Source organism: Leucoraja erinacea, chromosome 23, assembly GCF_028641065.1.
Source record: "Leucoraja erinacea ecotype New England chromosome 23, Leri_hhj_1, whole genome shotgun sequence".
Classification (NCBI taxonomy): domain Eukaryota; kingdom Metazoa; phylum Chordata; class Chondrichthyes; order Rajiformes; family Rajidae; genus Leucoraja; species Leucoraja erinaceus.
In genome coordinates, this window is record NC_073399.1 from 14,755,168 (window position 1) to 14,778,659 (window position 23,492).

A 23,492-nucleotide genomic window follows, 5' to 3' on the forward strand; every position below is an offset into this window, starting at 1 on the left:
TGAAGAAACTCCAAACTACCTGGGTTGAACTAGGGAATTTGGGCTTTGTTTTGGTTTTGCATGATTTTTTTTCTGTTTATTATATTAGTTGTTGAGTATTTTATTTATAAACCTGTTGTGCAACAGTTGCAAGTAAGAATGTCATTGTTCCATTTCGGCACATATGACAATGTAACACTCTTGACTCACAATTATCAATGCTAAAGATAAACTATTGCTAAAATGTGTGCAATTTACAAAAGGTACTAAAAGGAAAAATTGGGCTTCACAATGCTCCTGTTTTGGTAAAACACAGCCAAGCTACAACAGTGACATTTACTGGGTATCACATACATCACTTTCACAAGCAGAAATTTGACCATTTGCACTTCATCACCTTACACTTTGTCAGCAAAGAGGTGCAAAATGTCATCAGTGGAGCTATTATCAACACTTACTGGTACTCACAGAATTACTTTGTTTTAAACCTGACAAAATCTTTGGTCCTCAGTCTGAAGAAGGGTCTTGACCCGAAACGTCGCCTATTCCTTCGCTCCGCAGATGCTGCCTCACCCGCTGAGTGTCTCCAGCATTTTTGTCTACCGTCATATCTTTGATCCATGTATCAATAAAATGGCCAAATTCAAACGATGAAGACACAGGGAAAGCTCTTGATACTGAGGTTGAATTTAACGGAATAACACGCCACAAACACTTCGGTGTCCTCCAAGATTCACCATAACTTTCTAAAGGCGGTTCAATTTTGGTACTAAATGTTGGAAGTCTTTGACGTCAACATCCCATGAATCAATTCCTCATCTCGAGTTTGTAAGGGCACCAACATCACAAAGGTTGCACATGCACGAAACTACAGTGACTGGAAAGTCGTGAGCAAAAAAACAATCGACCGGAGGAGCTTTGAGGGTCACAGCATCTGTGAATGGAAACGGACGGACAACATTTCAAGTCTGGAAATAGACACAAAAAGCTGGAGTAACTCAGCGGGACAGGCAGCATCTCTGGAGAGAAGGAATGGGTGACGTTTTCGGGTCGAGACCCTACCCCAGCTTTTTGTGTCTATCTTCGATTTAAACCAGCATCTGTAGTTCCTTCTTACACATTTCAAGGTGGGACGCTTCTTCAACCTGAAGGGTCGCGACCCAAAATGTTGTTCATTGATTGGTGAAAGGTATAGCATGGGAAACAGACCCTTCACCCACGAAGTCCATATCGACCATCGATTACTCATTCACGCTGTTTCTGTTACCCCACTTTCATATCCACCCCCTTCACACTGGGGGCAATTTACGGAGACCAGTGAACGTGCAAACCCACACGTCTTTGGGATGTGGGAGAAAACCGAAGTACCTGGAGGAACCCCATGCGGTCACTGGGAGAACGTGCAAACACCACGCAGACAGCACCCGAGCTCAGGATCAAACCCAAGTCTTAGACGCTGTGAGGCAGCAGTCTGCCAGTTGTCTGCCCATTTCCCCCTAGAGATGCTGTCTGACTCGCTGAGTTCTTCCAGCTGTTTGCTCTTTGATCAGAAAGGTTGCTATAAATTTAAGAGCAAAAAAAATCACAATTAATGATTTTTTTTTTCAAACTGTAGATGTTTGAAATTAGGGTTAGGGTTAATAAAAAACAAAAAATGCTGGAAACCCTCAGTCAACCAATCTGCATCTAAAGAAAGAGAAAGACGACTAATATTTGAAATCAATGACTCTTCATCAGATTTCTGACTGTGTCTTCATGTTGAAAAACGTACTCTCCTTTTTCCACAGATGCTGCCTGACCTGCCGAGTGTTTCCAACATTTTCTGTTTTCATTTTATGTTAAAAGTAACAGCCACACAGTCCCTGTGCACAAGTATAGTCAAGTTCGTGGGTTTGATTTGGGAATTTATGGTATTGCGACATCCTTTTGCTGTTATAAAACTGAAGGCTTATAATTATCTGTAATACTACTTTGGAAGTCATGCTTTCTGTTCTATAAAACTTAAATATATCGCAGATTTCAACATGTTATGAAAAAGATTGTTCTAAAATTCCATTGCATTTCACTCCACAGATGCAATCTTGAAGTTTCAATTGCAATAGAATATCAAAAAATAATCAAAAGAATCGATCTATAAAGATCAATTCCTAAAACACATCATGGCATAAAAATCAATCTGTCTACAATTTCTCCACACAGTGCTCAAGACCAATCTCAAGTTATTAACTGTGCAGAGATCTGTACATCAAATGTACATTTGTACATGTTTGTAATATTTATTGATACTAGGGAACAAAGCAACAAAATACTAATTGGGTTTGCTTAACTATGATGTTGAACCCTATCAACATAGCTGAGACATCTGTAACAGAGGCACATGTGATTTAGAGTCATAGTCATATAGTCTTGCAGCCTGGAAACAGGCCCTTAGGCCAAACTTGCCCATACTGGCCAACATGTCCCATCCACACTAGTCTCGCCTGCCTATATTTGCCCCATATCCCTATAAACCTGTCCTATCCATGTACCTGTCTAAACCTTTCTTTACGTTGCGATAATACCTGCTTCAACTACCTCCTCCGGCAGCTCGTTCGGTACACCCACCACCATTTGTGGGAAAAAGTTCAGGTTCCTATCCCACCTCACCTTAAATCTATGTCCTCCGGTTCTCGATTCCCCTACTGTGGGCAAGAGACTCTGTGCGACTATTTATTTATTTTTTATTGTAATGTTAACGGTTTTTTAGTAATCTCACTTTCTGTTCAGAGATTTGTGGCGCAGCCTCGGGGAGTTGAGCATTAAGTCTAGGTTTCTCCTCGACGCTGGTAGAGTGTCGTGTTATTCTCCTTCTCCTCCTCCTCCTGGGCTTAAGCTTTGCCTCAAGGGATTTGGGCATTAAATCCATGTTTAGATGGGTGCTGTGTTGTTGGATTGGATGTTTAATTGGAGTTGAGGGTGTGGGAGGGAGAGTGTCCCACGGTTGTGTGCAATATGGTGAGGTGCGTGGGTTCCCATGGTTCCAACGCCTTTAGACAGTTTAACTATTCATTTATGTCACAAGCTCTCCGTTGGGGACCTGCCGCACAAACTGCCACAATAAATACTGATCGTGCCACAAAGCACTCAAAAACTTGGCTTCCGAAGAAGAGCGTGCGGAGTACAAGTTTTCATTTTTTGTTGCCTGAAACATAACAATTTTTTAATACATATTCACTGCGCATTATCTTCCAGCTGCTCAACATTCTTCCTCTCTTGGAAAGTGAGACGATAAACCCCATTAATCCAATTAAAGGTGACATTAAAGCTACAATTTGACTTAGCAACTTCACCACACTTTGCTTTTTGTATTGAAACTGCGCCGTGGATCACCCGAACACCTATTTATGAAAGACGAAGAGATCTAATTTCAAGTTTCAAAAAGCCAGTTGATCGTATTTCCCTGCGTTACGCTGTGCTGAAACTGACAATGCTGCTTTCCGCACAGTTGTACCCCGCTGACTTGTTGCAACGTCCCACAGTTCACAGCTTGTAGCACGGCAGGTGTGAACTCAGGCAGCCAGCTCTGAAAATACAAGCAACATTCTTCCAGCTACAGGGGTGTGGCAGCTGGAAGGGAAAAGATGCAGCAATTATGGGGAAGGAGCTGCAAGACTATCCCCAGGGGCTCAGAACGATCTGGACAGGCTGATAAAGAACAGTGCACACCCGAGGCATGTGTGGGAAGAGCTATAAACCTGTCCTATCCATGTACATGTCTAAACCTTTCTTTACGTTGCGATAATACCGGCTTCAACTACCTCCTCCGGCAGCTCGGTGGTTGAGGCAGCGCCATAACAGCATTTGACAGGTAAAAGGATGGCTTAGGTTTAGAGGAATATGGGCTAAACGTGAGTAAATGGGTAAACCGGCTATCTTTCCTTGATCATTGTTGCTGGCTTTGATTTGTCCTTTTGCATACCTTTCCTTCATTTGTTCTGTGCACCTTTTCATATCTCTCATTTTTTCCTCTCCCCTGACTCTCAGTCTGAAGAAGGATCTTGACCCAAAATGGCACCTATTCCTTTTCTCCTGAGGTGCTGCCTAACCTGCTGAGTTACTCCAGCTTTTAGCGTCTAGCTTATATGGGGCATCTTGGTCTGCGTGGAAGAGTTGGGCCGAAGGCCTGTTTCCCTGCTGTATGACTATAACTTTAAGGCAAGGATATGGAGGTCAGCAATGCTGCCTACCCTCACTGGCTGGAAGAAAAACAAATAGACGAGGTCTTCTTTAGGAGTATAGAGTTTGGAACCTGCCTAATGCTGCGGTGAGCATCAAACTCTGGGATATGGCAGAGATCCGAAGCAGCGGCCTGGAACGAAGCTGAGACTGGGAAAGCGAGCGTGACCATGACCCGGATCTATGCAGACAACGCCCATGTGAGATTCAGTTTGTCAAAGCTCACAGATCTCAATGAAGACAAAGCCAATGGGTTGGGTGTCTGCCCTTTAAACAGCACAGTTGCAAGGGAAAACAGGTTGAGCAAAACCTGGTCGTTCTGTGAGCAAATAGAAACAAATCTTCAGAACATTACAGTGAGATTATCACTGCAGATACGTTTTGCATTTTGCATTGACCTTAAAAATAAAGTGAAAAAAATGCTTTCGGAATAAAAAGACAAAAAGGTTTGGCATGTAGAAATATGCCCCAAATTTTTTGTAAACCCAATTTTCATAAGGATAGAGCCCTTATTTTTTGAGGATTGCAACCTGAAGTCTAGGTTTCAATCTCATAAGTTATGCTCTGAAACCATGACTTGTTCCCATCTCATAGCATGGTTTGGGAACTTCAAAATTAACACATCGTGTGGCACAGTGGTAGATTTGCTGCCTCGCAGCGCCAGAGACCTGGGTTCAATCCTGACGACAGCTGCTGTCCGTACGGAGTTTGCACATTATCCCTGTGACCACGTGGGTTTCCTCTGGATGCTCTGGTTTCCTCCCACGTCTCAAAGACGTGCTGGTTTGTAGGTTAATTGGCCTGCTGTAAATTGTCCCTTGTGTGCAGTTTAGTGCTAGTGTACGCTGTGATCGGAGGTCGGCGCAGACTCGGTGACTAAACACGGACGCTAAAATGGAAAGCAAGTAATTATCAAAGATATTTGAAGCTCAAGTGCAACAATGGAATGACATTGTTCAGAAAAAAAGGTCACAGACCTGAAGCATTAATGCTGCTTTCCTCTCACACATCTGATCCAGCCTGATCTGCTGGATATTTCCTGCATTTCAGAGTTCCAACATCCTCAGTATTTTATTTTTATACTGTAATTTTTACTGTTAGCAAGCTGAAAATATCGTTTAAATTCAACTGCAATTGAATGCACTGTTCATGAATTGTGCTTACATTTACAGATACATTTTTTTCTACAAATTTTAAAGAAAGTCTTTGATCTCTCATTTTTGCTTTTAAGAGCATGTCTTTTGTTTAATTGCAATGGTGCATTCAGATCAAATCATTACCGCACACATTGACAGTGTTGTGTAGACTTTACGTCGTCAATGACCTTGGAAAACAAGCGGCCTCCTCCATTACATATTCGAGGATAGGATGCTGGTAGATCAATGGGTAGCTCTTTCACTACAATCACATTATATTGAACTAATCTATTTATTGCGTTTCTTTTTAAGTGATCTTAACTACCGTGTACAGCACATAAAGCTTTGATTTGAATTAATAAGTCAATACAAACCAGTTATAATTCAATCACAAAAGGACACAATGTGGTGGTATAACTCAGCGGGCCAGGCAGCATCTCTGTAGAGCGTGGATAGGTGACGTTTCAAGTCGGGTCCTTTCTTCAGATCCAAAACGTCACCTGTCCATTTTATCCTGAGATGCTGCTTGATCCACTCAGTTACCCCAGCACTTTGTGACCTTTTGTGTAAACCAGCATCTGCAGTTCCTTCTTACTACTTCTAGATTTCAATCACCTTCGTCGGACGAGGGAAGGTCACATCAGAAGTCACAATGCAAGCCTGATTCTTGCAACACTCCCGAATTTTGCAAATGCCAAAGATGTGAGCTTATCCAAACTCATCTCGCTGGTGCTGTTTATTTTAATTTACAAAGAACTCTCATTGCAAATGACGAACGTAACAAATGGAGACAATGAAGACAGTGTGCATTTATGTGGCGTCAACCAAATGGCCTGAAGACTAATGTTAATAAAAGCATTTTTGATGCTGAGCCATTGAAGGACAGTCAGATGAACGTTTGGCCCAAGAGAGAGGTTGCAAGCAGAATTTTGAAGAATGAGCAACGGGGACAAGATGTATGATGTTTAGGGATGAAATTCCAGAGCTTAAGTTTAAAGTGGATACTAAAGTGGGATTAAAATCATTGAGGTGCGAGGGGGAGGGAGATCACAGAAATTTGCAAGACTGAGGAAAGTTGCACAGAGCGGGAGGGGCAGGTATTGGGATGCAGAGGATGATTTTAAAAGTCAACCCTCAGATTAGTAGCCTATATTATAGTAGGTTGAGAAATATGGATGAATTAGAAAGTGTGAGTTTAGCAACAAGCTCCTGAACTTTCAAAGATTTTTCAGAATAAATGATGAAAATGACCAAAGAGCATTCAAACGGTCAAATATGGAAGTTACTGAAATATGGATGCTGACTTCATCGGAAGGTTAAATGAGGCAACATAAAGATTTGGCGATTTCACAAAGAAAGAGACATACTGTAAAACTATCAGAGAAAATAGACAAAGATGGCTTTGGTGGAATCATCCACATATACCTTTTTTTTGATAGATTGAATGAGAGGTAGAGCATGGAAACAGGCCCTTTGGCCCACTGACTCCATTCTGACCTTCGATCACCCATTCCCACTGGTCCTATGTTATCCCGTCTTCAAATCTACTCCTGACAGACTCGGGGCAATTTACAGAGGCCAATTAACTCACGAAACTGCACGTCTTTGTTATGTGGGAAGAAACTGGGGCACCTCGAGGAAACCTATGCAGTCACAGGGAGAACATGCAAACTCCACACACAGACTGCGCCTGTGGTCAAGATCGAACCCGGGTTTCTGGCGCTGTGCGGCATCAGCACTATCAGCTGCGCCACATTACTGCCATTTTAAAAGCAATGTTGCCCAATATCACTGGCCAGCTCTTCAAACATCAAAGTCTCTCATTTCTTATCGATAAACAGTACCGTGATTGTCCTTTCTACAAATTCACCTACTTTGTCCAGTGGCTGGGAACAGTTATACTGTATCCACATAACAGGGTGACCAGTGATAGCTTGCAGTGTATAACTTTTGCTTGCTACTGGTTGTTTCAGAGCATGCTGACATTGAAATGGTTTCCATTTCATTGGACGTCATTTGGAGCTTAAACAGGTGAAAATTCCTCGCACGGACTTTGAAGATCATGTGAGCGTCAACGAACAATCATATAAAATGGAATCCAAGGTGATTACTATCAATCAATTTGATTAATAATCAGCCGGCCTCTCACAAGAACAGCCTGTCCTCACAAACCAGCCACTTCTTCCCAGGAAAGTTGCTCTGAGCAAACACACAATGAACACGACTTTTAGGGTCTGAGTCGCAGCATTGGCAACCAGCCCATTGCCCTGCTTTATTTGAAAGAAAAAGACAATCTAAATGACCTACAATTCAATCAACATGACATTAATGCATCACTGCATAAAACGTACTGTACAGATAGAAGCTTGAGGGTTGAGCATTTTTACGATGGACGCTAAATCATTTCAGAAATCTGGGGAACAATTGTTTGCCGTGTCCCTGGGGATTTGAGAAAGATCTATTTCGATCGCACTGATACCGACAATCTGCTCCAGAAGGAATGTGCTTGCTTAGTCCACTGTTTCTAGTCTGCGATATCTGCTGTGCAAATAGGTTCCCAGAGCTGGAGAGTCTCGATTATTTAATTTTCTGCGAATGTGGACAACGACATTTGAAAGTTTGCTTGACTCAATCTGTTAGGCGACAATTCAAGGTCATGGGTACATTATCCCAGGGCAGCTTCTTTATTATTATCCAGTGGTAGCTACTTGTGCGTGTGGCACAAAACTAAATTGACCTGGGTTCAATCCTGACTGTGGTCTCCTCCAGGTGCTCCAGATCCCCCCTCGCATCGCAGTGATAAGTGGACTGGTAGGTTATGTGGCCACTGTAAATTTCCTGCAGTGTGAAGGTGAGTGGTAGAATCTGGGGGGGAGCTGATCAGAATGGGAAGAATAACAAATAGGGTTAACGTAAATGGTTGCTCGACGCGGGCTCAGTGAAGGGCCACCATCCATTCAGTCTAACCTATGATGCAAAATTCTACCCTTTTAAAAATTCAATCATACAGTGAAGAAACTTTCAAAGTCAAATTATTTTTGGGCGTCACAATGGCGGAGCGGTAGAGTTGCTGCCTTACAGCACCTGGGTTTGATCCTGACCACGGGTACAGAGTTTTTATGCTCTCCCTGTGACCGCGTGTGTTTTCTCTGGGTTTCCTCAGTTTCGGTTTCCTCCCACATTCCATTGACGTAGGTTAATTGGCTTCTGTAAATTGTCCCAAGTGGATTGGATAGAACTAGTGTACGGGTAATAGCTGGTCAGCATGGACTGTTTCCTGTTTCCATACTGTACCTCTAAACTAAACTAAATTGAATCAGAAGCATGGGCTTTGAACCTCTAATCAAGTAACAAAAGATCATCAAAATGATTGAATCAAATGTTCCCAATTCATCAAACGTATTGCCAGAGGGGTAGACTTTACATTTTGCAGATACAGGGCGGAAACAGGCCCTTCAGCTCACTGAGTCCACGCCGATCACCCTGTACCCTAGCACTAACCTACACGCACTACTTTTACCAAAGCCAATCAGCCTACAAATCTGCACGTCTTTGGAGTGTGGGAGGAAACCGGAGCACCTGGGGAAACCTCATGTGATCACAGGGAGAACTTGCAAACTCCATACGGACAACACCCGTACTCAGGATCGAACCGGTGTCTCTGGCGCTGTAAGGCGCTGTGCCAACGTGCCTCCTTTATGCTGCACTTAAGTATCCCTCTTGCAAAACATCTTCAAAAAAACAACTTTTAACACCACCGCTCATCCTGGAAGGACAATTGTTGCACACTGTGTAGGATAAATGAAGCAGAAAACCTGTGGGTTTTCATCCTGGCTCAAGGATCACAGAAGAGTACAATGTGACATGACGTGGTTTTAAACCTAAAACAGCTTGTTTTCCATTGGTGTGCAGGAATAAATTAATGAATTCAATGGTGAGAACATACATCACAAAAAGGGAAAAGAAACAATACGCTGTTCAAAGTCCAATGGTGAATATTGCTATTAGGTCACCTTGATACTATCATGGGCTAGATACTAATCTGATGCAGTGCAGGCAAACGAACTTGAACTGCAACAAGCTTACACTAGTTTTTTTTTCCATGTGTTTTGTATTGAACACAGAAGAAATGCTCCAGAGTTGTTCTGGGGAATGGGGATTACGAGGACGAACTATAAAACAAAGACAAAGATGAAGAGGTGCTTAAAATCATTAAGCGTTGAGCTGGAGTACATTTACAGAAGTTGTTTCTTGTATCTGAGAGATTAATTATCAAAGGACCCAGGTTTAGTGTTATCCGTTGCAGAGTGGAATGAGATATGGGCAGGGAATTTTGAATGAAAGGCTGTTCGGGTTTTCGATGTTCTGTCTGATGGGAGAATCAATAGCAGAGCGAGAGAGAATTAGATGGATATTTGAATAGGACCTGTTGCAGGGAAATGACCGAGAAAATAGGGCCGACTGAATCGTGCTCAGAAAGAGATGGGGCTCAGTCAATAGAGAAAGAGGTCTTCTTCTTTGTTGTGGATTCTTTGAACAAAAAAACTCTCAATGCTTTTGAATCATGACTTTCAACATTACGACATTTCGACTGTAGAGATACAGGACGGAAACAGGCCCTTAGGCCGACCAAGTCCGTGCCGACCAGCGATTACCCAGTACTGCCCTTCACACGCCAGGAACAATTTACAATCATTACCAAAGCCAATTAACCGACAAACTGTACATCTTTGGAGATGGGAGGAAACCGGATCACCCGGAAAAAACCCGTGCAGTTACAGGAAGAACGCACAAACTCCGCAGAGACAGCATCCGTAGTCAGGATCGAACCCGGGTCTCTGGCACAGTAAGGTAGCAACTCTACTGCTGCGCCACTGTGCTACAGTTAATGTTTTGTTTGTTTTGGTTAAATCTAAATTCCTAAGATTTTAATTAAGTTAGATTGAGATGCCCATCAATCACCTTAGTGACTCAGATCAATCTTGTCAGTTTATACCTGCTAGCTGACAAATTTACACTGACCTGAATTTACTTTTTCTTTAAAGTCCTAGAAAGACACCAACTCCAAATATCGTTGTTCTGTGGCGTGGGCCAGATGAAACCGGAAACCCCATCAAACTCAAACCCAAAGTGAGGACTATTTTCCCCAACTGTGTCCAGCGCAACTTTAGAAAATTCCAAACTATGTCAAAATACATCAAACGGTCACCTCCTGATTTTCTTGTCGTTGCCAAAGAACAAACTGTTCATCCAAAGCTTTGCAGAAACACAGATGACACTAGATGGAGCTCTGTGCATACCTGCTAGATTTAACGAGCATCGAACTCACTCAAGAGTCAAGAGTGTTTTATTGTCATATGTCCCAGATAGAACAATGGAATTCTTACTTGCAGCAGCACAACGGAATATTTAAACATAGTACACTGTAAACAATATAATAAGCGAGAACAAAAAATGTGAGTGTGTGTATACACGCAGTCACATATACATACATATATTCTTCCCTTCCCAGAAGGGAAGCTCTTCCCTGAATGGGAGCAACAAAGAGACAACAGGAATAACTCTGTTCTGTTGAATTGGAGCCATTTGCAATAGGTAGTCAAACCAATGCCACAACTAGCTCAGGCTTTTATGGGGGTGGTTAAAAATTGCTCGTGTAGATTCACCCCAGGAACTTCTAGGTTTAGGATTATATTTATTATTGTCATGTGTACCGAGGTACAGTAAAAGATTTGATAATATAGGGGAAGAAGCAGCCCCTGAGTCTAATGGTGCGTGCTTTCAAGCTTCCGCACCTTCTGCCAGACAACCGCAGGGAGAAGAAGGAATGGCCAGGGTTTTTTGAGGCAGCATGAGGATTAGATGGAGTCAATGGTGGGAAATCTGGTCCAGTGTAATGGACTGGGCTACATCTATAATTATCTACAATTTCTTGTGGTCTTGGGCAGTGCTGTTCCCAAACCCAGCTGATATGGTAGGTGACACAAAGCGTCACCCATGCTTTTTCTCCAGGATTGCTGCCTGACCCGCTAAGTTACTCCAGCACTTTGTGCCTGTTTGTGAGGCCAACGGTATGCTTTCTACAGTGCTTCTCTAGAAGTTTATAAATGTCAGTGAAGGCATGCAGAATTTCCTCAGTCTCCTCAGGAGGTAGAGGTGTTGGTGTGTCTTCTTGGCTGTCGCATCAATGTGGTCGGTCCACGACAGATCAATGGTAATAACACCAAGGAACTCGAAGCTCTCATCTATTTCCACTTCGGCACCATTGTTGCTGGTTGGGCCGTGAACTCCAACACGTTTCCTGAAGTCGATACCTAGCTCCTTCATCTTGCTGACATTGAGAGAGAGGTTCTTGTCCTGACACCATGTTACTAAGTTCTTTATCTCCTTCCTGTACTCTATCTCCTCATTGGTTATGATCTAGCACAGTGCTGTCGTCTGCAAACTTCTAGATGGAGTTAGTGCCAATTTTGGCCGTATGGTCGTGAATATATAGGGAGTAGTAGGGGACTGAGAATGCATCTTTGCAGGGCACAAGTGTTGAAAGTTATTGTGGAGGTGTTGTCCCCTATCATTACTGGTTGAGGTCTGTGGTCAGAAAGTCAAAGATCCAGTGGCAGAGGGAGGTGCTGATTCCTAGGTCCAAGAGTTTGGGGAAGGATTTAGATTAGGTCTAGGAATTTGGAGATGAGTTTGGAGATGAGACAGTTCAATCCCACAAGTCACAGTTGGGATCAAACCTCAACAATTCTGCCTTAAATGGTGATGGATCAACAACTCGCATGAGGTAACTCAACTTAACTTAACTCAACGGGCGGCACGGTGGCACAGCGGTAGAGTTGCTGCCTTATGCCCCTGTCCCACTTCGGAAAGCTGAACGGAAATCTCAGGAGACTTTGCGCCCCACCCACGGTTTCCGTGAGGTTCCCGGTTCCCGGAGGTTTTTGTCAGTCTCCCTACCTGCTTCCACTACCTGCAACCTCCGGCAACCACCTGCAACCTCCGGGAACCGCACAGAAACCTTAGGTGGGTAGTAAAGTCTCCAGAGGTTTCCGTTCAGGTTTCCTAAGTGGGACAGGGGCATTACAGCGCTTGCAGCGTCAGAGACCCGGGTTCGATCCCGACTACGGGTGCTTGTCTGTACAGAGTTTGTACGTTTTCCCCGTGATCGCATGGGATTTCTCCAAGATCTTTGGTTACCTCCCACACTCCAAAGACGTACAGGTTTGTAGGTTAATTGGCTTGGTGTAAAAATGTAAAATTGCCCTAGTGTGCAGGGTAATGTTAGTGAGCAGGGATCGCTGGTTGGTGTGAACTCGGTGGGCCGAAGGGCCTGTTTACGCACTGTATCTCTAACATATGCCCATCAGCAGTGACAATGTAGCAACATATGGCTCATACATTTAAAGCAGCATATGTTTGAAAACAAAAATGGCTGATGTATCTTCAACATGCCATATCTGGCATGTCAAAGATCCACTTCAACCTCATCTTCTGGTCCCAAAGATCTCTGAAACTAGCCTTTTGTCCAGTTGATTTAGATCACTCCCGGGATCAAAGATCTTTAGATCATTCCCGGGATCAAAGATCTTTAGATCTACAAGGCAATAATCAGGAGTGTGATGAAATTCTTTCTGGATTTTTGTATAAATCTGGCTCCAACATCACTCAAGGAAACATTCAGGATCATGCAATTCATTTAATTGTTTCCCCATTAATGTTCGCTCGAAGGTAGACACAAAAAGCTGGAGTAACTCAGCGGGTCCAGGCAGCATCTCTGGAGAAAAGGAATAGGTGACGTTTCGGGTCAAGATCCTTCATCAGACCTAATGAAGGGACTGATGAAGGTCTCGACCTGAAACGTCACGCATTCCTTTTCTCCATGATCAATAAACGCTTCCCTGACAACAAAACTAACATGACATGAAAGAATAAATATAAAAACAAATTACTCAGCAAAATGTGCTCACAGTTGACCAGCTGAAATTCGAGTTCAATGTTTGGTAATAAGTTAATCATTGTAAAATGTTTCTTCATGATTAAATCATTTCTAGCACCAACATAATTTTCAATGTAGTCAAAAAAACATCTGCTTAAAGTAATATCTGAACATTTTCTCTCTAGATAATCCGTGATTATTATATTTAATCTCTTCATCAAAGTGATGAACTTTAGGCAAGACATTCCCCAGGGGAATTTATTGTTTGGTTTCGGGAAAGTTGGAGACTACAATTAAGTTATTAGTATATAAAGCATGAAGTCAATCTTTGGCAACCATCATAATGTCTTGCAAATGATGGAAAGCCTTGACAATTGATAACTGAACAACCAAAAAGCCTAATAATAACAGCATAATATGTTGTGGCACGGTGGTGCAGCGGTAAAATTGCTGCATTACAGCACCAGGGACCCGGGTTCGATCCTGACTACGGGTGCTGTCTGTATCGAGTTTGTACGTTCTGTGCAGGTTTTCTCCGAGATCTTCGATTTCCCCCCACACTCCAAAGCCGCACCGATTTGTAGGTTAATTTGCTTGGTATAAATATAAATTGTCCACAGTGTCTGTAGGATATTGTTAGTATGCGGGGATCGCTGGTCAGTCCGGACTCGGTGGGCCGAAGTGCCTGTTTCTACGCTGTATCTCTAAACTAAACCAAAATAAACTAAACTAATCTATCTTTACGGATCATGGTTGAATCATTGCAATGGCTTAGTTCAACATAGATATATGCACACAGTGGTCTTATCACCAGATAATGATCATCTGGCCTGCAACATGTTTGCTCCCTTTCTGCAACAGTCAGCAGGGATTTATAGCAGTGTCATTCTGAGGAAAGTCTGCAGAGTAGCAGACACAAACATCTGTGTGGAGTGCATGTTGACCAATTTTATTCATAATTGAATTATTTCAAAATGTTTCTGGGTACATTTGGTCAAATAAATAACATCATTACACCACAAATGATGTCAAGACAGCATCTTACATGATCTTCCAGCGGTAACAATGTCAACAGAACCCTCCTCGACCTCGAAAGAGACGAAGACTAAGTTCATGTGATAGGTGTAGAATTAGGCCATTCGGCCCATCAAGTCTACTCCACCATTCAATCATGGCTGATCTATCTCTCCCTCCTAAACCCCATTCTCCTGCCTTCTCCCCATAACACCGTTGGAGGATGAGGGGAGACCTAAGAAATGTAAATACAATTATGAGAGGCATAGGCATGGAAGACAGTCAGACACTTATTTCCCCCCCAGTGTGGAAATATCAAATGTCTAAGGTTAGAGGGAATAGCTCCAGAGTGAGCAAGACAAAGTTTAAAGGAGATATGCGGGTCAAGTTTTTTTCACACAGAAAGTGGTGGGTGCCTGGAATGTGCTATACATCAGGGGTGCAATATACATCAGGAGTGGAGGTGGCTGCAGTCGCAGTAGTGGCAGTTAATAGGCATTTAGATAAGTACGTGGATATGCAGGGAATAGTGGGATATGGATCACATGCAGGCAGAGGAGATTAGTTTAACTTGGCATCATCTTTGGCACAGACATCATGGACCTCAGGTCCTGTTCCTGGACTGTACTGTTCTATTTCCTTGTCTGGAAGCACATAAAGCCATTGTAAAACACCAAAAAGAGCATATGATCTCCCATACCACTCACACCCCTGCTTTCTCAGGCACAACTTACTTTATTATGGTAGAATGGATGGCTCAGAATCCACAGAACTGGAGTTGAAGCAAGATGGCAACCCTATGGGACTATATCAGAATACATAATTTGGGGCAATTTAACAAAATTGTTCCAATCAAAATGGCTAAAAATTCAACATTCATCCTTCGTCGTCATCCTATGTATTCAACACAGCAATTTGTTAAGGTCCCACATAGGAGATTAGTGGGCAAAATTAGGGCACATGGTATTGGGGGTAGAGTGCTGACATGGATAGAGAAGTGGTTGGCAGACAGGAAACAAAGAGTAGGGATTAACGGGTCCCTTTCAGAATGGCAGGCAATGACTAGTGGGGTACCGCAAGGCTCGGTGCTGGGACCGCAGCTATTTACAATATACATCAATGATTTGGATGAAGGGATTCAAAGTAACATTAGCAAATTTGCAGATGACACAAAGCTGGGTGGCAGTGTGAATTGTGAGGAGGATGCTATGAGAATGCAGGGTGACTTGGACAGGTTGGGGGAGTGGGCAGATGCATGGCAGATGAAGTTTAATGCGGATAAACGTGAGGTTATCCACTTTGGTAGCAAAAACAGGAAGGCAGATTGCTATCTAAATGGCGTCAAGTTGGGAAAAGGGGAAGTACAACGGGATCTGGGGGTCCTTGTACATCAGTCTATGAAAGTAAGCATGCAGGTACAGCAGGCAGTGAAGAAAGTCAATGGCATGTTGGCCTTTATAACAAGAGGAATCGAATATAGAAGAAAATATGTCCTTCTGCAGTTGTACAGAACCCTAGTGAGACCACACCTGGAGTATTGTGTGCAGTTTTGGTCCCCTAAGTTGAGGAAAGACATTCTTGCTATTGAGGGTGTGCAGCGTAGGTTTACAAGGTTAATTCCCGGGATGGCGGGACTGTCATATGCTGAGAGAATGGAGCAGCTGGGCTTGTACACTCTGGAGTTTAGAAGGATGAAGGGATTCTCATTGAAACGTATAAGATTGTTAAGGGCTTGGACACGCTAGAGGCAGGAAACATGTTCCTGATGTTGGGGGTGTCCAGAACCAGGGGCCACAGTTTAAGAATAAGGAGTAAGCCATTTAGAACGGAGACGAGGAACCACTTTTTCTCTCAGAGAGTGGTGAGTCTGTGGAATTCTCTGCCTCAGAGGCAGGTTCTCTGGATGCTTTCAAGAGAGAGCTAGATAGGGCTCTTAAAGATAGTTGAGTCAGGTGATATGGGGAGAAGGCAGGAATGGGGTACAAATTGGGGATGATCAGCCATGATCACATTGAATGGCGGTGCTGGCTCAAAAGGGCCGAATGGCCTACTCCTGCACCTAATAGAGCTGTTGTCTCATAGCAACAGTAACCGGGTTCAATCCTGACTTTAGAGATACAGCGCAGACACAGGCCCTTCGGCCCACTGAGTCCGCGCCAGTCAACGATCCCCGTACACTAGCACAATCCCACACACTAGGGACAATTTTACAATTTTTACCGAAGCCAATTAACCTCCAAACCTGCACGTCTTTGGAGTGTGGGCGTAAACCGGAACATCCAAAGAAAATCCATGTGGTCACAGGGAGAACGTACAAACTCCGTATGGACAGCACCCATGGTCAAGATCGAACCCGGATCTATGGTGTTGTAAGGCAGCAGTTCTACCGCAGTACCACTGTGCCGCCCTGACCTCCGGCACTGTGTGGAATTTGAACGTTCTCTCTGACCACATAGGTTTTCTCCGGGTGCTCCGGTTTCCTCCCATATCAGTTCAGTTCAGTTTGGTTTATTGTCACGTGTACCGAGGTACAGTGCGAAACTTTGTTATGTGCTAAGCAGTCAGTTGAAAGACAATACATGATTACAATCGAGTCGTTCACAGTGTACAGAACATGATAATGACGTTTAGCGCAAGATAAAGTCAGTAAAGTTCAATCAACGAGGTAGATAGTAGTTCAGGACTGCTCTCATGTTGCGAAAGGATGGTTCAGTTGCTTGATAACAGCTGGGAAGAATCTGTCCCTGAATCTGGTAATCCAAAGGATGTGTGGGTTGGTAAGGGTGTTAAATGGCCATGATAAATTGTCACCATTGTGCAGATGAGTGGGAGAATTTGAGGGGAATTAATGGGAATAAAATGGATTAGTGTAATAACGGGTGCCTGATCATCAGCACAGACTTTGAGGTGACGGTTCCATGCCATGTCTCTCCATGATTCGATGCTAATTCAGGCTCTGTGCATTAAAAAAGATTACCAGGAAATTAGGTAATTTATCTCAATTTAAAAATTCCCAGATCCACTCAATTAAACACTGCCCACACTCTCAAAGCACCAGATAGAGTTTAAACGAAGCACTCTTGAGTGGAAGTCTGTCTCACAACAGACACAAATTTCATTTAATTCTGAAATAAGAGCTTTCAAACAACCATCTGCAATCAAGGTAGAATATTACACCCCTTGTGCTTTGTAATAAAAATCTAAAGGTTAATGTGAGTATTCCACATACCAGGCTGACATAAATATCGTTTGCCGAAGAATGTGTAATGCTTTTCTTAAGCCAACCAAAATAATCTCATAAAATGACAATTATGAGAAACATCTGCAATATTTTTATGCTATGTGCAGATTTCAGGAGTCTAAAATAATAACTGAATATGCCGAAAGTGTAATAGTCATAGAGTCAGTCATACAGTGTGGAAACAGGCCCTTCGGCCCAACTTGCCCACACCAACCAACGTTCCATCTACACGTCCCGCTTGCCTACATTTGGCCCATATCCCTCGAAACCTGTCCTATCCATGCACCTGTCGAATTGCTTCTCAATAGGGGTTTCAGTTGAAAGATCCTTTGTCAGTACTATTTTACTCTGTTAATTAGCATAGCATAACATATCGGATGTGTGCTACAACCCTGCATTTCGGAACATTTTACATATATCTATTTGTATTCTTACTCTCGATTTGCCCTTATTTCATTTTCACCTTCCAATTGCCCCATTAACTCAGCAAGCAAATGACATAATAATAATGATAATCTTATTTATATAGCACATTTTTAGTCAACTTGCATTGACCCCAAAGTGCTTCACATAATTACATTACATTTACACGTAGTGTAAGAAGTGTCTTGCCCCAAGGACACAACGACAGTATGCACTCCAAGCGGGATTCGAACCAGCTACCTTCCGGTCGCCAGCCGAACACTTAGCCCATTGCGCCATCTGTCGTCCCACGACTTATCCCCATAGAAACCAAATCTTGGCACAATCACCTTCCCCATCTATTCTTACCAGGTCTTCTCTGAACTTAAAATTAACTTGATTAGTCCTGATCCAAAACGTCGCCTATCCATTCCCTCCACAGTTGCTGTGGGACCCGCTGAGATCCTCCAGCACTTTGTGTTTAGCTCAAGATTCCAGCATCATAAGTTCATAAGTTCCAGGAGCAGAATAAGGTCATTTGACGCATCATGTCCACTGCGCCATACAACCATGGCTGATCTCTTTCCCTCTCAACCCTATTTTCCTGCCTTCGCCCCATAACCCCCGGACACCCTAACTAATAAAAAAATCTGTCAATCTCCACCTTAAAAATATCCATTGACTTGGCATCCACAGATTCACCACCCTCTGACTAACAAAATTCCTTCTCATCTCCTAAAGGTATGTCCTTTTATTCTGAGTCTATGGCCTCTGGTGCTAGATTCTTGCACTGGTGGAAACAACCTCTCCACATCCACTCTGTCCACGTCTTTCACTATTCGGTAAGTTTCAATGAGGTTCCCCCCCCCATCCCCCTCCCCCCGCTCACCCCAGTTCTGGTGAAGTGTCTTCAACCTGATTGTATTCCTCTTTACAAATGCTGCCTGACCCGCTGAATGTTGCCAGAATTTTCTATTTTCATTTCAGGCTTTCGGCCTTTGCAGATTTGTATTTTTATTTACATTCATCATGTACCTCTGTTCATCATGCTGCAGATGGACCCCTGGCGAAAGCTGTTGGATGAGATGCCTGAAAATATGAATTCCATGCTGAAACATTTGCACAAATGGGAGTATGAAATGGTTCCACGGGTAAGCTAATTAACTCAGTTTTGTAATTACATTAGAATTCATTCAAATGATTGATTTTGCCTTTGTTATTCATCACAAGCTCATACTTCGTTGAGGAAGAAGGGGGAGAGCATACTGAAAGCCAAATTGGACGACCATAAGAGATACAGGAGCGTAGAAAATAGGTGCGAGATGAGGCCATTCGGCTCTTCGAGCCAGCACCGCCATTTATTGTGATCATGGGTGATCGTCCCCAATCAATAACCCGTACCTGCCTTCTCCCCATATCCCTTGATTCCACTAGACCCTAGAGCTCTATCTAACTCTCTCTTAAATCCATCCAGTGATTTGGCCTCCACTGCCCTCTGTGGCAGGGAATTCCACAAATTCACAACTCTCTGGGTGAAAACGTTTTTTCTCACCTCAGTCTTAAATGGCCTCCCCTTTATTCTAAGACTGTGGCCCTTGTGGCAGACTTAGGCCATTTGGCCCATCGAGTTTGCTCTGCCATTCTATCATGGTTGATCTATTTTTCCCTCTCAACCCCATTCTCCTGCCTTCTCCCCGTAACCGCTGACATCCTCCCTAATCAAGGACCTATCATTCCCCGCTTTAAAAATAACCGAATAACGGCCTCCGCTACCATCTGTGGCAAAGAATTCCACAGGTTCACCACCCTCTGTCTAGTTTATTAATTTAGAAATATAGCATGGAGACAGGTCCTTCAGCCCATCGAGATTACTGTACACTAGCCCTACAGCGATCCCTGTACACTAGCCCTATCCTACACACTAGGCACAATGTACAATTTTCACTGAAGCCAATTAACCTAATTACCTGCACGTCTTGGGAGTGTGGGAGAAAGCCGGAGCACCCGGGGAAAACCCATGTGGTCACGGGGAGAACATCCAAACTCTGCACAGAGAGCATGCTTAGAACAGGTTTGAACCCAGATCTCTGGTGCTGCACAGACAGCAACTCTGCCGCTGCGCACCGTGCCCCGTCTAATACGTGGTATTAACCCGTGGTTAACACCTCTGGGTGAGAAATTCCTCATCTCCATTCTGAAATCCAAGAAAGGAAAAACATTTTTTCCAATCTTTGTTATTAGTTTGATGAACAAGGTGGCACAATGGCACGGCCGACAGAGAAACAGCCTCTCAGTGCCAGAGACTTGGGTTTAATCTCGACCTTGGGTGCTGTCTGTGTGGAGTTTGCACGTTCTCCCTGCGAATGTGTGGGTTTTCTCCAGGTGCTACAGTTTCCTCCAACGTTCCAAAGACATACGTGTAGGTTTGTAAGTTAATTGGCTTCTGTAAAATTGCTCCTAGTGTGTAGGATATGAAAGTGGGATAACATAGAAATAATGTGGAGGAACAGCACCTCATATTCCGTTTGGGGAGCCTGCATCCGGCAGGCATGAACATTGAATTCTCCCAATTTTGTTAGCCCTTGCTGTCTCCTCCCCTTCCTTAGCCCTCGAGCTGTCTCCTCCCATCCCCCAGCCCTCGGGCTCTTCCTCCTCCTTTTTCCTTCCTTCTCCCCGCCACCCCCTATCAGTCTGAAGAAGGATTTCAGCCCGAAACGTTACCTATTTCCCTCGCTCCATAGATGATGCTGCACCCGCTGAGTTTCTCCAGCATTTTTGTGTACCTTCGATTTTCCAGCATCTGCAGTTCCTTCTTGAACAACATAGAAATAATGTGGATGGGTGATCGAAAGTCGGCATGGACTCGGTGGACCAAAGGGCCATTTTCTATGCCGTGCTTGCCAAATAATCCTCTATGTCCTTTTGAAGGTTGTCACTGGTGAGTTTCAACTGTTTTATTTATAGTCATAGAGACTTGCAACCCAGATATGGCTAATTCGCCTCTGTAAATTGCCCTTAGTGTGCAGAGAGTGGATGTGAAAATGGGATAGCATAGAACTAGTGTGAATGGGTGATCGATGGTCGGCATCTACTCAGTGGGCCAAAGGGCCTGTTTCTATGCTGTATCTCTGAACAAAATATTAGGCTGTAATGATCCCTTTCACCACTGTGCACCTGTGTGTAGGACACAAACATTGCTTCAAGAACTTAGATGAAGCTCAGAGGACATGATAGTGATGATATTATGTCAGTTACTCTGGCAGATACTTTAACGGCATATCGAATGTTGCAATTACTGGTAATCACCTTGCATACAATTACTCTGGGAATTTCTACTGACGTGTTAGGTAGGATTTCTCGCCTTTTGCCGTTTAATTTGATATGATAACTTCAGCAGGGGGTCTACAGTCTCTGCAAGCGGCGTGGAGAGCAGGGACGACTGTTCGTCAATTAGGTTGAAGATGCTCCTGTGAGACCCACAATGGTAGGAAATTGAAGAACAAGGAAACGTCAATTGCATTCAGGCCACTGCGCAGGAAGCAAAATGAAGGTTGGAATATAAATGAGATTGAAAAAGAGTTAAGGAACAAAGTAGTGTTTATTTTTTTTTAAATCTGTAACATTTAGACTTTAGACGTCAGAGATACAGTGTGTCTCCCTTTTGCCCACCGTGTCAGCCCTGACCAATGATCGCCCCGTACACTAGCACTATCCTACATACTAGGGACAATTTATAATATTACTAATGCCAATTAATCTACAAACCTGCGTGCTTTTGGAGTGTGGGAGGAAACACGGAGAAAACCCACGTGGTTACAGGGAGAACGTACAAACGCCGTACAGACAGCACCCGTAGTCAGGTTCGAACCTGCGTCTCTGGCACTGTAAGGCAGCCACTCTACCATTGCGCCACTGTGCCACCCTTTACTTTCCGGAATGAGACAATGTGTGTGAATTAATATTTCAGGGTCAGTGTGCCTCAATAATTATCATTGAGTACAACAGTGAAAATGAATTACCCCTCATTGTACAGGCAAGGCTTAATTATCATTTTGTCTTGCACGAATAGTGGCTAAATAGCTTTTGGACATTTTCTTAGTCCACGGAAAATGCACATAAAATGCTAGAGTAACTTAGCAGGTCAGGCAGCATCGGTGGAGAACCTGGGTCTCTGACGCTATAAGGTAGAAACTCTTCAGCTACGCCACTGTGCCGCCCTAAACAGCACTACACGCAGTAACGCTAATCACCAACCCTTGAAAGCACAGTAATCAATTTAATCGCATGCTATCATGCTGAACAAATAAATAGGAAGGGTGGTAGACAAAATTGCTGGAGAAGCTCAGCGGGTGCAGCAGCATCTATGGAGCGAAGGAAATAGGCAACGTTTTGGGCCTAAACCCTTCGGAGGGTTTCAGCCCGAAACATTGCCTATTTCCTTCGCTCCATAGATGCTGCCGCACCCGCTAAGTTTCTCCAGCAATTTTGTCTACCTTCGATTTTCCAGCGTCTGCAGTTCCTTCTTGAACAATAGGAAAGGGTGGCTGAATTTCTGGATAATGAAAATAACAAACCTTGTATCACCGTTTCAATCTGGCATGAAATAGCGAGCATGTTTCTTATAGAACACAGAAAATGTAGGAAATAACGAACTGGACAGCATCATTGAAAGGAAAAATAATAAATGTAACACCTATAATGTTTTAGTGAAAGATGTTTGACCTGAAATATCAACTAACTTACTCCACAGATCTGTTGACTATTTCAGCCACTTTCTGTTTCTACTTTGGATTTCTTGCATCTGCAGTTTTTTTTTTTGCTTTCAAGTTGCGGGAACCAAGCTAATATTTCATTCTTCGTAACTCTCAAACATTGCCATCTTTTGAATATTTCAATAGCAAGCTCAATTATGCTTCCTAATAGAAAGTACTGCATCTTCCTTTGTTCCCACAACTGTAGGAAAGACAACCTTGTGAAGCAATCAATAGCTCTGGATGATTTGAACCATCTGCACAAATGAGGACAAAATAAATCCTACAGAAATGAAATCATGCCATAAAAACTGTGAAGGAATGCTCAATTTGTAGTTCACAGTTTCACTGTGTGAACTCCCAACGTGTTCAATAGTGTTAACAATGGCTGAAGATGTATAACTGAATTGGAACTGCATAAGGAGGGAGGGTGTGGCAGCTTGCACATTATTACAAGATGTGAAGCTCCCAAGATCGACGTGCGTGATAAGACGGGGCTACAAAAGCTGCGTCTCTGTGAATTAGAGTCTCTGTGAGTTTTCAGCCAGCTGCACAGTAATTTAACCCCTACGGCTTTCCTCCTAGATAGTTATATTCAAAGGGCCTCAATCACCCTATATAGATAAGGAAGCTTGTTTTACAGCAGTGTATTCTGTGTCAGTTCTGTAAAAGTGTTAGACCAGTGCCTTTTGTCTCTCCAGTCTTCAGACCTGTATGCCCCTGTCCCACCTCGGAAACCTGAACGGAAACCTCTGGAGACTTTGCGCCCCACCCAAGGTTTCCGTGCGTTTCCTGGAGGTTGCAGGTGGTTGCTG

General features: G+C 43.4%; 1 protein-coding gene and 1 long non-coding RNA gene across 4 annotated transcripts in view; one reads left to right on the forward strand and one right to left on the reverse strand.

Moving 5' to 3' along the window:
- Positions 1-23,492, reverse strand: part of LOC129708260 (zinc transporter ZIP11-like) — a 515,212-nt gene that overhangs the window by 298,620 nt on the left and 193,100 nt on the right. The gene's annotated exons all lie outside the window — the stretch shown is intronic.
- The window catches only part of LOC129708261 (uncharacterized), a 33,482-nt gene continuing 12,646 nt past the window's right edge, over positions 2,657-23,492 (forward strand). Inside the window, exons 1-2 of the long non-coding RNA XR_008725314.1 lie at positions 2,657-3,826; positions 18,982-19,077. This is a non-coding gene — a long non-coding RNA (uncharacterized LOC129708261). The remainder of the gene's footprint in view (positions 3,827-18,981; positions 19,078-23,492) is intronic.